Genomic DNA, 15,192 nt, shown 5'->3' with positions numbered 1-15,192 from the left:
ATTCTACAAAAGGAGTGTTTCAAAAGAGTTCTATCAAAAGGAACGTTCAAGTCTGTGAGTTGAATGCACTTATCATACCGAAGTTTCCTGGAATGCTTCTGTCTAGTTTTTATGTGAGGACATTTCCTTTTACAGCATAGGCCTCAAAGCACTCCAAATATCCACTTGCAGATTCTACAAAAAGAGTGTTTCAAAACTGCTCTATCAAAAGCAAGCTTCAACACTGTGAGTAGAATGCACTCATCACAAAGAAGTTTCTGAGAATGCTTCTGTCTAGTTTTTATGTGAAGAGATTTCCTTTTCCAACACAGGCCTCAAAGCGCTCCAAATAAACACTTGCAGATTCTATAAAAGGAGTGTTTCGAAACTGCTCTTTCAAGACGAACGTTCAAGTCTGTGAGTTGAATGCACTCATCACACAGAAGTTTCTGAGAATGCTTCTGTCTAGTTTTTATGTGAAGATATTTCCTTTTCCAGCATAGGCCTCAAAACGCTCCAAATATCCTCTTGCAGATTCTACAAAAAGAGTGTTTCAAAACTGTTCTATCAAAAGGAAGGTTCAACTCTGTGAGTTGAATGACTGCATCATGAAGAACTTTCTGAGAATGCTTCTCTGTAGTTTTTAGGTGAAGATATTCCAAAACCCAGCACAGGCCTCGAAGTGCTCCAAATAACCACTTGCAGATTTTACCAAAAGAGTGTTTCAAAACTGCTCTTTCTATAGGTAAGTTCAAGTCTGTGAGTTGAATGCACTCAACACAAAGAAGTTTCTGAGAATGCTTCTGTTCAGTTTTTATGTGAAGATATTCCCTTTTCCAGCATAGGCCTCAAACGGCTCCAAATATCCACTTGCAGATTCTACAAAAAGAGTGTTTCCAAACTTCTCTATCAATTGGTAGGTTCAACTCTGTGAGTTGAATGAACTCATCACAAAGAAGTTTCTGAGAATCCTTCTCTCTAGCTTTTATGTGAAGATATTTCCTTTTCCAACATAGGCCTCAAGGTGCTCCGAATAAACACTTGCAGATTCTACAAACTTAATGTTTCAAAACTGTTCTATCAAAAGGAACGTTGAAGTCTGTGAGTTGAATGCACTCATCACAAAGAAGTTTCTCAGAATGCTTCCGTCTAGTTTTTAGGTGAAGAGATTTCATTTCCCAGCATAGGCCTCAAAGCGCTCCAAATATCCACTTGCAGATTCTATAAGAAGAGTGTTTCCAAACTGCTCTTTCAAAAGGAAGCTTCAAGTCTGTGAGTTGAATGCACTCATCACAAAGAAGTTTCTGAGAATGCTTCCGTCTAGTTTCTATATGAAGATATTTCCTTTTCCAACATAGGCCCCAAAGTGCTCCAAATAAACCCTTGCAGATTCTACAAAAGGAGTGTTTCAAAACTGCTCTTTCTATAGGTAAGTTCAAGTCTGTGAGTTGAATGCACTCAACACAAAGAAGTTTCTGAGAATGCTTCTGTTCAGTTTTTATGTGAAGATATTTCCTTTTCCAGCATAGGCCTCAAACGGCTCCAAATATCCACTTGCAGATTCTACAAAAACAGTGTTTCCAAACTTCTCTATCAATTGGTAGGTTCAACTCTGTGAGTTGAATGAACTCATCACAAAGAAGTTTCTGAGAATCCTTCTCTCTAGTTTTTATGTGAAGATATTTCCTTTTCCAGCATAGGCCTCAAAGCGCTCCAAATAAACACATGCAGATTCTACAAAAGGAGTGTTTCAAAACTGTTCTATCAAAGGGAACGTTCAAGTGTGTGAGTTGAATGTACTCATCACACAGATGTTTCTCAGAATGCTTCTGTCTAGATTTTAGGTGAAGAGATTTCATTCCCAGCATAGGCCTCAAAGCGCTCCAAATATCCACTTGCAGAATCTACGAAAAGAGTGTTTCAAAGCTGCTCTTTCAAAAGCAAGGTTCAAGTCTGTGTGTTGAATGCACTCATCTGAAAGAAGTTTCTGAGAATGCTTCTGTCTAGTTCTTACGTGAAGATATTTCCTTTTCCAGCTTAGGCCTCAAAGCGCTCCAAATAAACACTTGCAAATTCTACAAAAGGAGTGTTTCAAAAGAGTTCTATCAAAAGGAAAGTTCAAGTCTGTGAGTTGAATGCACTTATCATACCGAAGTTTCCTGGAATGCTTCTGTCTGGTTTTTATGTGAAGACATTTCCTTTTCCAGCATAGGCCTCAAAGCACTCCAAATATCCACTTGCAGATTCTACAAAAAGAGTGTTTCAAAACTGCTCTATCAAAAGCAAGCTTCAACACTGTGAGTAGAATGCACTCATCACAAAGAAGTTTCTGAGAATGCTTCTGTCTAGTTTTTATGTGAAGAGATTTCCTTTTCCAACATAGGCCTCGAAGCGCTCCAAATAAACACTTGCAGATTCTACAAAAGGAGTGTTTCGAAACTGCTCTTTCAAGACGAACGTTCAAGTCTGTGAGTTGAATGCACTCATCACACAGAAGTTTCTGAGAATGCTTCTGTCTGGTTTTTATGTGAAGATATTTCCTTTTCCAGCATAGGCCTCAAAACGCTCCAAATATCCTCTTGCAGATTCTACAAAAAGAGTGTTTCAAAACTGTTCTATCAAAAGGAAGGTTCAACTCTGTGAGTTGAATGAATGCATCGTGAAGAACTTTCTGAGAATGCTTCTCTGTAGTTTTTAGGTGAAGATATTCCAAAACCCAGCACAGGCCTCGAAGTGCTCCAAATAACCACTTGCAGATTTTACCAAAAGAGTGTTTCAAAACTGCTCTTTCTATAGGTAAGTTCAAGTCTGTGAGTTGAATGCACTCAACACAAAGAAGTTTCTGAGAATGCTTCTGTTCAGTTTTTATGTGAAGACATTTCCTTTTCCAGCATAGGCCTCAAACGGCTCCAAATATCCACTTGCAGATTCTACAAAAAGAGTGTTTCCAAACTTCTCTATCAATTGGTAGGTTCAACTCTGTGAGTTGAATGAACTCATCACAAAGAAGTTTCTGAGAATCCTTCTCTCTAGCTTTTATGTGAAGATATTTCCTTTTCCAACATAGGCCTCAAGGTGCTCCGAATAAACACTTGCAGATTCTACAAACTTAATGTTTCAAAACTGTTCTATCAAAAGGAACGTTGAAGTCTGTGAGTTGAATGCACTCATCACAAAGAAGTTTCTCAGAATGCTTCCGTCTAGTTTTTAGGTGAAGAGATTTCATTTCCCAGCATAGGCCTCAAAGCGCTCCAAATATCCACTTGCAGATTCTATAAGAAGAGTGTTTCCAAACTGCTCTTTCAAAAGGAAGCTTCAAGTCTGTGAGTTGAATGCACTCATCACAAAGAAGTTTCTGAGAATGCTTCCGTCTAGTTTCTATATGAAGATATTTCCTTTTCCAACATAGGCCCCAAAGTGCTCCAAATAAACCCTTGCAGATTCTACAAAAGGAGTGTTTCAAAACTGCTCTTTCTATAGGTATGTTCAAGTCTGTGAGTTGAATGCACTCAACACAAAGAAGTTTCTGAGAATGCTTCTGTTCAGTTTTTATGTGAAGATATTTCCTTTTCCAGCATAGGCCTCAAACGGCTCCAAATATCCACTTGCAGATTCTACAAAAAGAGTGTTTCCAAACTTCTCTATCAATTGGTAGGTTCAACTCTGTGAGTTGAATGAACTCATCACAAAGAAGTTTCTGAGAATCCTTCTCTCTAGTTTTTATGTGAAGATATTTCCTTTTCCAACATAGGCCTCAAAGCGCTCCAAATAAACACATGCAGATTCTACAAACGGAGTGTTTCAAAACTGTTCTATCAAAGGGAACGTTCAAGTGTGTGAGTTGAATGTACTCATCACACAGATGTTTCTCAGAATGCTTCTGTCTAGTTTTTAGGTGAAGAGATTTCATTCCCAGCATAGGCCTCAAAGCGCTCCAAATATCCACTTGCAGAATCTACGAAAAGAGTGTTTCAAAGCTGCTCTTTCAAAAGCAAGGTTCAAGTCTGTGTGTTGAATGCACTCATCTGAAAGAAGTTTCTGAGAATGCTTCTGTCTAGTTCTTACGTGAAGATATTTCCTTTTCCAGCTTAGGCCTCAAAGCGCTCCAAATAAACACTTGCAAATTCTACAAAAGGAGTGTTTCAAAAGAGTTCTATCAAAAGGAACGTTCAAGTCTGTGAGTTGAATGCACTTATCATACCGAAGTTTCCTGGAATGCTTCTGTCTAGTTTTTATGTGAAGACATTTCCTTTTCCAGCATAGGCCTCAAAGCACTCCAAATATCCACTTGCAGATTCTACAAAAAGAGTGTTTCAAAACTGCTCTATCAAAAGCAAGCTTCAACACTGTGAGTAGAATGCACTCATCACAAAGAAGTTTCTGAGAATGCTTCTGTCTAGTTTTTATGTGAAGAGATTTCCTTTTCCAACATAGGCCTCAAAGCGCTCCAAATAAACACTTGCAGATTCTACAAAAGGAGTGTTTCGAAACTGCTCTTTCAAGACGAACGTTCAAGTCTGTGAGTTGAATGCCCTCATCACACAGAAGTTTCTGAGAATGCTTCTGTCTAGTTTTTATGTGAAGATATTTCCTTTTCCAGCATAGGCCTCAAAACGCTCCAAATATCCTCTTGCAGATTCTACAAAAAGAGTGTTTCAAAACTGTTCTATCAAAAGGAAGGTTCAACTCTGTGAGTTGAATGAATGCATCGTGAAGAACTTTCTGAGAATGCTTCTCTGTAGTTTTTAGGTGAAGATATTCCAAAACCCAGCACAGGCCTCGAAGTGCTCCAAATAACCACTTGCAGATTTTACCAAAAGAGTGTTTCAAAACTGCTCTTTCTATAGGTAAGTTCAAGTCTGTGAGTTGAATGCACTCAACACAAAGAAGTTTCTGAGAATGCTTCTGTTCAGTTTTTATGTGAAGACATTTCCTTTTCCAGCATAGGCCTCAAACGGCTCCAAATATCCACTTGCAGATTCTACAAAAAGAGTGTTTCCAAACTTCTCTATCAATTGGTAGGTTCAACTCTGTGAGTTGAATGAACTCATCACAAAGAAGTTTCTGAGAATCCTTCTCTCTAGCTTTTACGTGAAGATATTTCTTTTTCCAACATAGGCCTCAAGGTCCTCCGAATAAACACTTGCAGATTCTACAAACTGAATGTTTCAAAACTGTTCTATCAAAAGGAACGTTGAAGTCTGTGAGTTGAATGCACTCATCACAAAGAAGTTTCTCAGAATGCTTCCGTCTAGTTTTTAGGTGAAGAGATTTCATTTCCCAGCATAGGCCTCAAAGCGCTCCAAATATCCACTTGCAGATTCTATAAGAAGAGTGTTTCCAAACTGCTCTTTCAAAAGGAAGCTTCAAGTCTGTGAGTTGAATGCACTCATCACAAAGAAGTTTCTGAGAATGCTTCCGTCTAGTTTCTATATGAAGATATTTCCTTTTCCAACATAGGCCCCAAAGTGCTCCAAATAAACCCTTGCAGATTCTACAAAAGGAGTGTTTCAAAACTGCTCTTTCTATAGGTAAGTTCAAGTCTGTGAGTTGAATGCACTCAACACAAAGAAGTTTCTGAGAATGCTTCTGTTCAGTTTTTATGTGAAGATATTTCCTTTTCCAGCATAGGCCTCAAACGGCTCCAAATATCCACTTGCAGATTCTACAAAAACAGTGTTTCCAAACTTCTCTATCAATTGGTAGGTTCAACTCTGTGAGTTGAATGAACTCATCACAAAGAAGTTTCTGAGAATCCTTCTCTCTAGTTTTTATGTGAAGATATTTCCTTTTCCAGCATAGGCCTCAAAGCGCTCCAAATAAACACATGCAGATTCTACAAAAGGAGTGTTTCAAAACTGTTCTATCAAAGGGAACGTTCAAGTGTGTGAGTTGAATGTACTCATCACACAGATGTTTCTCAGAATGCTTCTGTCTAGTTTTTAGGTGAAGAGATTTCATTTCCCAGCATAGGCCTCAAAACGCTCCAAATATCCACTTGCAGAATCTACGAAAAGAGTGTTTCAAAGCTGCTCTTTCAAAAGCAAGGTTCAAGTCTGTGTGTTGAATGCACTCATCTGAAAGAAGTTTCTGAGAATGCTTCTGTCTAGTTCTTACGTGAAGATATTTCCTTTTCCAGCTTAGGCCTCAAAGCGCTCCAAATAAACACTTGCAAATTCTACAAAAGGAGTGTTTCAAAAGAGTTCTATCAAAAGGAAAGTTCAAGTCTGTGAGTTGAATGCACTTATCATACCGAAGTTTCCTGGAATGCTTCTGTCTAGTTTTTATGTGAAGACATTTCCTTTTCCAGCATAGGCCTCAAAGCACTCCAAATATCCACTTGCAGATTCTACAAAAACAGTGTTTCAAAACTGCTCTATCAAAAGCAAGCTTCAACACTGTGAGTAGAATGCACTCATCACAAAGAAGTTTCTGAGAATGCTTCTGTCTAGTTTTTATGTGAAGATATTTCCTTTTCCGACATAGGCCTCAAAGCGCTCCAAATAAACACTTGCAGATTCTACAAAAGGAGTGTTTCGAAACTGCTCTTTCAAGAGGAACGTTCAAGTCTGTGAGTTGAATGCACTCATCACACAGAAGTTTCTGAGAATGCTTCTGTCTACTTTTTATGTGAAGATATTTCCTTTTCCAGCATAGGCCTCAAAACGCTCCAAATATCCTCTTGCAGATTCTACAAAAAGAGTGTTTCAAAACTGTTCTATCAAAAGGAAGGTTCAACTCTGTGAGTTGAATGAATGCATCGTGAAGAACTTTCTGAGAATGCTTCTCTGTAGTTTTTAGGTGAAGATATTCCAAAACCCAGCACAGGCCTCGAAGTGCTCCAAATAACCACTTGCAGATTTTACCAAAAGAGTGTTTCAGAACTGCACTTTCTATAGGTAAGTTCAAGTCTGTGAGTTGAATGCACTCAACACAAAGAAGTTTCTGAGAATGCTTCTGTTCAGTTTTTATGTGAAGATATTTCCTTTTCCAGCATAGGCCTCAAACGGCTCCAAATATCCACTTGCAGATTCTACAAAAAGAGTGTTTCCAAACTTCTCTATCAATTGGTAGGTTCAACTCTGTGAGTTGAATGAACTCATCCCAAAGAAGTTTCTGAGAATCCTTCTCTCTAGCTTTTATGTGAAGATATTTCCTTTTCCAACATAGGCCTCAAGGTGCTCCGAATAAACACTTGCAGATTCTACAAACTTAATGTTTCAAAACTGTTCTATCAAAAGGAACGTTGAAGTCTGTGAGTTGAATGCACTCATCACAAAGAAGTTTCTCAGAATGCTTCCGTCTAGTTTTTAGGTGAAGAGATTTCATTTCCCAGCCTAGGCCTCAAAGCACTCCAAATATCCACTTGCAGATTCTATAAGAAGAGTGTTTCGAAACTGCTCTTTCAAAAGGAAGCTTCAAGTCTGTGAGTTGAATGCACTCATCACAAAGAAGTTTCTGAGAATGCTTCCGTCTAGTTTCTATATGAAGATATTTCCTTTTCCAACATAGGCCCCAAAGTGCTCCAAATAAACCCTTGCAGATTCTACAAAAGGAGTGTTTCAAAACTGCTCTTTCTATAGGTAAGTTCAAGTCTGTGAGTTGAATGCACTCAACACAAAGAAGTTTCTGAGAATGCTTCTGTTCAGTTTTTATGTGAAGATATTTCCTTTTCCAGCATAGGCCTCAAACGGCTCCAAATATCCACTTGCAGATTCTACAAAAAGACTGTTTCCAAACTTCTCTATCAATTGGTAGGTTCAACTCTGTGAGTTGAATGAACTCATCACAAAGAAGTTTCTGAGAATCCTTCTCTCTAGTTTTTATGTGAAGATATTTCCTTTTCCAACATAGGCCTCAAGGCGCTCCAAATAAACACATGCAGATTCTACAAACGGAGTGTTTCAAAACTTTTCTATCAAAGGGAACGTTCAAGTCTGTGAGTTGAATGTACTCATCACACAGATGTTTCTCAGAATGCTTCTGTCTAGTTTTTAGGTGAAGAGATTTCATTCCCAGCATAGGCCTCAAAGCGCTCCAAATATCCACTTGCAGAATCTACGAAAAGAGTGTTTCAAAGCTGCTCTTTCAAAAGCAAGGTTCAAGTCTGTGTGTTGAATGCACTCATCTGAAAGAAGTTTCTGAGAATGCTTCTGTCTAGTTCTTACGTGAAGATATTTCCTTTTCCAGCTTAGGCCTCAAAGCGCTCCAAATAAACACTTGCAAATTCTACAAAAGGAGTGTTTCAAAAGAGTTCTATCAAAAGGAACGTTCAAGTCTGTGAGTTGAATGCACTTATCATACCGAAGTTTCCTGGAATGCTTCTGTCTAGTTTTTATGTGAAGACATTTCCTTTTCCAGCATAGGCCTCAAAGCACTCCAAATATCCACTTGCAGATTCTACAAAAAGAGTGTTTCAAAACTGCTCTATCAAAAGCAAGCTTCAACACTGTGAGTAGAATGCACTCATCACACAGAAGTTTCTGAGAATGCTTCTGTCTAGTTTTTATGTGAAGATATTTCCTTTTCCAGCATAGGCCTCAAAACGCTCCAAATATCCTCTTGCAGATTCTACAAAAAGAGTGTTTCAAAACTGTTCTATCAAAAGGAAGGTTCAACTCTGTGAGTTGAAAGAATGCATCGTGAAGAACTTTCTGAGAATGCTTCTCTGTAGTTTTTAGGTGAAGATATTCCAAAACCCAGCACAGGCCTCGAAGTGCTCCAAATAACCACTTGCAGATTTTACCAAAAGAGTGTTTCAAAACTGCTCTTTCTATAGGAAAGTTCAAGTCTGTGAGTTGAATGCACTCAACACAAAGAAGTTTCTGAGAATGCTTCTGTTCAGTTTTTATGTGAAGATATTTCCTTTTCCAGCATAGGCCTCAAACGGCTCCAAATATCCACTTGCAGATTCTACAAAAAGAGTGTTTCCAAACTTCTCTATCAATTGGTAGGTTCAACTCCGTGAGTTGAATGAACTCATCACAAAGAAGTTTCTGAGAATCCTTCTCTCTAGCTTTTATGTGAAGATATTTCCTTTTCCAACATAGGCCTCATGGTGCTCCGAAGAAACACTTGCAGATTCTAGAAACTTAATGTTTCAAAACTGTTCTATCAATAGGAACGTTGAAGTCTGTGAGTTGAATGCACTCATCACAAAGAAGTTTCTCAGAATGCTTCCGTCTAGTTTTTAGGTGAAGAGATTTCATTTCCCAGCAAAGGCCTCAAAGCGCTCCAAATAGCCACTTGCAGATTCTTTAAGAAGAGTGTTTCCAAACTGCTCTTTCAAAAGGAAGCTTCAAGTCTGTGAGTTGAATGCACTCATCACAAAGAAGTTTCTGAGAATGCTTCCGTCTAGTTTCTATATGAAGATATTTCCTTTTCCAACATAGGCCCCAAAGTGCTCCAAATAAACCCTTGCAGATTCTACAAAAGGAGTGTTTCAAAACTGCTCTTTCTATAGGTAAGTTCAAGTCTGTGAGTTGAATGCACTCAACACAAAGAAGTTTCTGAGAATGCTTCTGTTCAGTTTTTATGTGAAGACATTTCCTTTTCCAGCATAGGCCTCAAACGGCTCCAAATATCCACTTGCAGATTCTACAAAAAGAGTGTTTCCAAACTTCTCTATCAATTGGTAGGTTCAACTCTGTGAGTTGAATGAACTCATCACAAAGAAGTTTCTGAGAATCCTTCTCTCTAGCTTTTATGTGAAGATATTTCCTTTTCCAACATAGGCCTCAAAGCGCTCCAAATAAACACATGCAGATTCTACAAACGGAGTGTTTCAAAACTGTTCTATCAAAAGGAACGTTGAAGTCTGTGAGTTGAATGCACTCATCACAAAGAAGTTTCTCAGAATGCTTCCGTCTAGTTTTTAGGTGAAGAGATTTCATTTCCCAGCATAGGCCTCAAAGCGCTCCAAATATCCACTTGCAGATTCTATAAGAAGAGTGTTTCCAAACTGCTCTTTCAAAAGGAAGCTTCAAGTCTGTGAGTTGAATGCACTCATCACAAAGAAGTTTCTGAGAATGCTTCCGTCTAGTTTCTATATGAAGATATTTCCTTTTCCAACATAGGCCCCAAAGTGCTCCAAATAAACCCTTGCAGATTCTACAAAAGGAGTGTTTCAAAACTGCTCTTTCTATAGGTAAGTTCAAGTCTGTGAGTTGAATGCACTCAACACAAAGAAGTTTCTGAGAATGCTTCTGTTCAGTTTTTATGTGAAGACATTTCCTTTTCCAGCATAGGCCTCAAACGGCTCCAAATATCCACTTGCAGATTCTACAAAAAGAGTGTTTCCAAACTTCTCTATCAATTGGTAGGTTCAACTCTGTGAGTTGAATGAACTCATCACAAAGAAGTTTCTGAGAATCCTTCTCTCTAGCTTTTATGTGAAGATATTTCCTTTTCCAACATAGGCCTCAAGGTCCTCCGAATAAACACTTGCAGATTCTACAAACTTAATGTTTCAAAACTGTTCTATCAAAAGGAACGTTGAAGTCTGTGAGTTGAATGCTCTCATCACAAAGAAGTTTCTCAGAATGCTTCCGTCTAGTTTTTAGGTGAAGAGATTTCATTTCCCAGCATAGGCCTCAAAGCGCTCCAAATATCCACTTGCAGATTCTATAAGAAGAGTGTTTCCAAACTGCTCTTTCAAAAGGAAGCTTCAAGTCTGTGAGTTGAATGCACTCATCACAAAGAAGTTTCTGAGAATGCTTCCGTCTAGTTTCTATATGAAGATATTTCCTTTTCCAACATAGGCCCCAAAGTGCTCCAAATAAACCCTTGCAGATTCTACAAAAGGAGTGTTTCAAAACTGCTCTTTCTATAGGTAAGTTCAAGTCTGTGAGTTGAATGCACTCAACACAAAGAAGTTTCTGAGAATGCTTCTGTTCAGTTTTTATGTGAAGATATTTCCTTTTCCAGCATAGGCCTCAAACGGCTCCAAATATCCACTTGCAGATTCTACAAAAAGAGTGTTTCCAAACTTCTCTATCAATTGGTAGGTTCAACTCTGTGAGTTGAATGAACTCATCACAAAGAAGTTTCTGAGAATCCTTCTCTCTAGTTTTTATGTGAAGATATTTCCTTTTCCAGCATAGGCCTCAAAGCGCTCCAAATAAACACATGCAGATTCTACAAAAGGAGTGTTTCAAAACTGTTCTATCAAAGGGAACGTTCAAGTGTGTGAGTTGAATGTACTCATCACACAGATGTTTCTCAGAATGCTTCTGTCTAGTTTTTAGGTGAAGAGATTTCATTTCCCAGCATAGGCCTCAAAACGCTCCAAATATCCACTTGCAGAATCTACGAAAAGAGTGTTTCAAAGCTGCTCTTTCAAAAGCAAGGTTCAAGTCTGTGTGTTGAATGCACTCATCCGAAAGAAGTTTCTGAGAATGCTTCTGTCTAGTTCTTACGTGAAGATATTTCCTTTTCCAGCTTAGGCCTCAAAGCGCTCCAAATAAACACTTGCAAATTCTACAAAAGGAGTGTTTCAAAAGAGTTCTATCAAAAGGAAAGTTCAAGTCTGTGAGTTGAATGCACTTATCATACCGAAGTTTCCTGGAATGCTTCTGTCTAGTTTTTATGTGAAGACATTTCCTTTTCCAGCATAGGCCTCAAAGCACTCCAAATATCCACTTGCAGATTCTACAAAAAGAGTGTTTCAAAACTGCTCTATCAAAAGCAAGCTTCAACACTGTGAGTAGAATGCACTCATCACAAAGAAGTTTCTGAGAATGCTTCTGTCTAGTTTTTATGTGAAGAGATTTCCTTTTCCAACATAGGCCTCAAAGCGCTCCAAATAAACACTTGCAGATTCTACAAAAGGAGTGTTTCGAAACTGCTCTTTCAAGAGGAACGTTCAAGTCTGTGAGTTGAATGCCCTCATAACACAGAAGTTTCTGAGAATGCTTCTGTCTAGTTTTTATGTGAAGATATTTCCTTTTCCAGCATAGGCCTCAAAACGCTCCAAATATCCTCTTGCAGATAATACAAAAATAGTGATTCAAAACTGTTCTATCAAAAGGAAGGTTCAACTCTGTGAGTTGAATGAATGCATCGTGAAGAACTTTCTGAGAATGCTTCTCTGTAGTTTTTAGGTGAAGATATTCCAAAACCCAGCACAGGCCTCGAAGTGCTCCAAATAACCACTTGCAGATTTTACCAAAAGAGTGTTTCAAAACTGCTCTTTCTATAGGTAAGTTCAAGTCTGTGAGTTGAATGCACTCAACACAAAGAAGTTTCTGAGAATGCTTCTGTTCAGTTTTTATGTGAAGATATTTCCTTTTCCAGCATAGGCCTCAAACGGCTCCAAATATCCACTTGCAGATTCTACAGAAAGAGTGTTTCCAAACTTCTCTATCAATTGGTAGGTTCAACTCTGTGAGTTGAATGAACTCATCACAAAGAAGTTTCTGAGAATCCTTCTCTCTAGCTTTTATGTGAAGATATTTCCTTTTCCAACATAGGCCTCAAGGTGCTCCGAATAAACACTTGCAGATTCTACAAACTTAATGTTTCAAAACTGTTCTATCAAAAGGAACGTTGAAGTCTGTGAGTTGAATGCACTCATCACAAAGAAGTTTCTCAGAATGCTTCCGTCTAGTTTTTAGGTGAAGAGATTTCATTTCCCAGCATAGGCCTCAAAGCGCTCCAAATATCCACTTGCAGATTCTATAAGAAGAGTGTTTCCAAACTGCTCTTTCAAAAGGAAGCTTCAAGTCTGTGAGTTGAATGCACTCATCACAAAGAAGTTTCTGAGAATGCTTCCGTCTAGTTTCTATATGAAGATATTTCCTTTTCCAACATAGGCCCCAAAGTGCTCCAAATAAACCCTTGCAGATTCTACAAAAGGAGTGTTTCAAAACTGCTCTTTCTATAGGTAAGTTCAAGTCTGTGAGTTGAATGCACTCAACACAAAGAAGTTTCTGAGAATGCTTCTGTTCAGTTTTTATGTGAAGATATTTCCTTTTCCAGCATAGGCCTCAAACGGCTCCAAATATCCACTTGCAGATTCTACAAAAAGAGTGTTTCCAAACTTCTCTATCAATTGGTAGGTTCAACTCTGTGAGTTGAATGAACTCATCACAAAGAAGTTTCTGAGAATCCTTCTCTCTAGTTTTTATGTGAAGATATTTCCTTTTCCAGCATAGGCCTCAAAGCGCTCCAAATAAACACATGCAGATTCTACAAAAGGAGTGTTTCAAAACTGTTCTATCAAAGGGAACGTTCAAGTGTGTGAGTTGAATGTACTCATCACACAGATGTTTCTCAGAATGCTTCTGCCTAGTTTTTAGGTGAAGAGATTTCATTTCCCAGCATAGGCCTCAAAACGCTCCAAATATCCACTTGCAGAATCTACGAAAAGAGGGTTTCAAAGCTGCTCTTTCAAAAGCAAGGTTCAAGTCTGTGTGTTGAATGCACTCATCCGAAAGAAGTTTCTGAGAATGCTTCTGTCTAGTTCTTACGTGAAGATATTTCCTTTTGCAGCTTAGGCCTCAAAGCGCTCCAAATAAACACTTGCAAATTCTACAAAAGGAGTGTTTCAAAAGAGTTCTATCAAAAGGAAAGTTCAATTCTGTGAGTTGAATGCACTTATCATACCGAAGTTTCCTGGAATGCTTCTGTCTAGTTTTTATGTGAAGACATTTCCTTTTCCAGCATAGGCCTCAAAGCACTCCAAATATCCACTTGCAGATTCTACAAAAAGAGTGTTTCAAAACTGCTCTATCAAAAGCAAGCTTCAACACTGTGAGTAGAATGCACTCATCACAAAGAAGTTTCTGAGAATGCTTCTGTCTAGTTTTTATGTGAAGAGATTTCCTTTTCCAACATAGGCCTCAAAGCGCTCCAAATAAACACTTGCAGACTCCACAAAAGGAGTGTTTCAAAACTGCTCTTTCAAGAGGAACGTTCAAGTCTGTGAGTTGAATGCACTCATCACACAGAAGTTTCTGAGAATGCTTCTGTCTACTTTTTATGTGAAGATATTTCCTTTTCCAGCATAGGCCTCAAAACGCTCCAAATATCCTCTTGCAGATTCTACAAAAAGAGTGTTTCCAAACTGTTCTATCAAAAGGAAGGTTCAACTCTGTGAGTTGAATGAATGCATCGTGAAGAACTTTCTGAGAATGCTTCTCTGTAGTTTTTAGGTGAAGATATTCCAAAACCCAGCACAGGCCTCGAAGTGCTCCAAATAACCACTTGCAGATTTTACCAAAAGAGTGTTTCAGAACTGCACTTTCTATAGGTAAGTTCAAGTCTGTGAGTTGAATGCACTCAACACAAAGAAGTTTCTGAGAATGCTTCTGTTCAGTTTTTATGTGAAGATATTTCCTTTTCCAGCATAGGCCTCAAACGGCTCCAAATATCCACTTGCAGATTCTACAAAAAGAGTGTTTCCAAACTTCTCTATCAATTGGTAGGTTCAACTCTGTGAGTTGAATGAACTCATCCCAAAGAAGTTTCTGAGAATCCTTCTCTCTAGCTTTTATGTGAAGATATTTCCTTTTCCAACATAGGCCTCAAGGTGCTCCGAATAAACACTTGCAGATTCTACAAACTTAATGTTTCAAAACTGTTCTATCAAAAGGAACGTTGAAGTCTGTGAGTTGAATGCACTCATCACAAAGAAGTTTCTCAGAATGCTTCCGTCTAGTTTTTAGGTGAAGAGATTTCATTTCCCAGCCTAGGCCTCAAAGCACTCCAAATATCCACTTGCAGATTCTATAAGAAGAGTGTTTCGAAACTGCTCTTTCAAAAGGAAGCTTCAAGTCTGTGAGTTGAATGCACTCATCACAAAGAAGTTTCTGAGAATGCTTCCGTCTAGTTTCTATATGAAGATATTTCCTTTTCCAACATAGGCCCCAAAGTGCTCCAAATAAACCCTTGCAGATTCTACAAAAGGAGTGTTTCAAAACTGCTCTTTCTATAGGTAAGTTCAAGTCTGTGAGTTGAATGCACTCAACACAAAGAAGTTTCTGAGAATGCTTCTGTTCAGTTTTTATGTGAAGATATTTCCTTTTCCAGCATAGGCCTCAAACGGCTCCAAATATCCACTTGCAGATTCTACAAAAGACTGTTACCAAACTTCTCTATCAATTGGTAGGTTCAACTCTGTGAGTTGAATGAACTCATCACAAAGAAGTTTCTGAGAATCCTTCTCTCTAGTTTTTATGTGAAGATATTTCCTTTTCCAACATAGGCCTCAAG

The sequence above is a fragment of the Pongo abelii genome, chromosome 17, assembly GCF_028885655.2.
Source record: "Pongo abelii isolate AG06213 chromosome 17, NHGRI_mPonAbe1-v2.0_pri, whole genome shotgun sequence".
Lineage (NCBI taxonomy): Eukaryota > Metazoa > Chordata > Mammalia > Primates > Hominidae > Pongo > Pongo abelii.
The sequence above is the reverse complement of the archived record's forward strand: the minus strand, read 5'-3'. Positions refer to the sequence as shown.